Here is a 581-nt window from a genome sequence, read left to right as displayed (position 1 = left end):
ACTTGCACCCGCCGCCGCGAGAGGGCAGCACTTCCGAATTTACCCGCCAAAAATATGCAATATTTGTATCTAATTTAAGTATCAAAACGATAATACTGGGTTTGATATTTGTTTCACGTTTCCCAATTGTTTTATTTTTTGTTTCTGGTGTTATTTTATATAATGGTTTTTACCTCTTCAGCCGGAAGGGATTTCGTCACTTTTCGCGCCAAGAAAACAAATCCGAAGTCTATTGAATTTTATGTACTTACAGTATCATTGTTTTGTTGTTGATGCGTCATAATTGTAATTTATATGATATATAGCCATTATTGCTCTTTTTCATATCAGTAATGGTGGTTCTTGGATTTGCGCGCCAAAAGAAACGTTTTCTATTTCAAGCACAATCAGTATTGTTTTGATTTGGTTGTCATATGTTTGTGTTTAAGACTTATTTGTTTTGCGTGCTAAAACATGCAACTGTTAAGTTTTACTATATAATTTTTGTAATTGATTTTCGTTTATGATCACGCTACAAAAATTTACTTTTGTATTCACATTTCTTTCTTATCGGAGTAACTGTAACTAATTTCACTGCTCAG

This window comes from Penaeus monodon, chromosome 27, assembly GCF_015228065.2.
Source record: "Penaeus monodon isolate SGIC_2016 chromosome 27, NSTDA_Pmon_1, whole genome shotgun sequence".
NCBI lineage: Eukaryota > Metazoa > Arthropoda > Malacostraca > Decapoda > Penaeidae > Penaeus > Penaeus monodon.
This window is presented reverse-complemented; position numbering follows the sequence as displayed.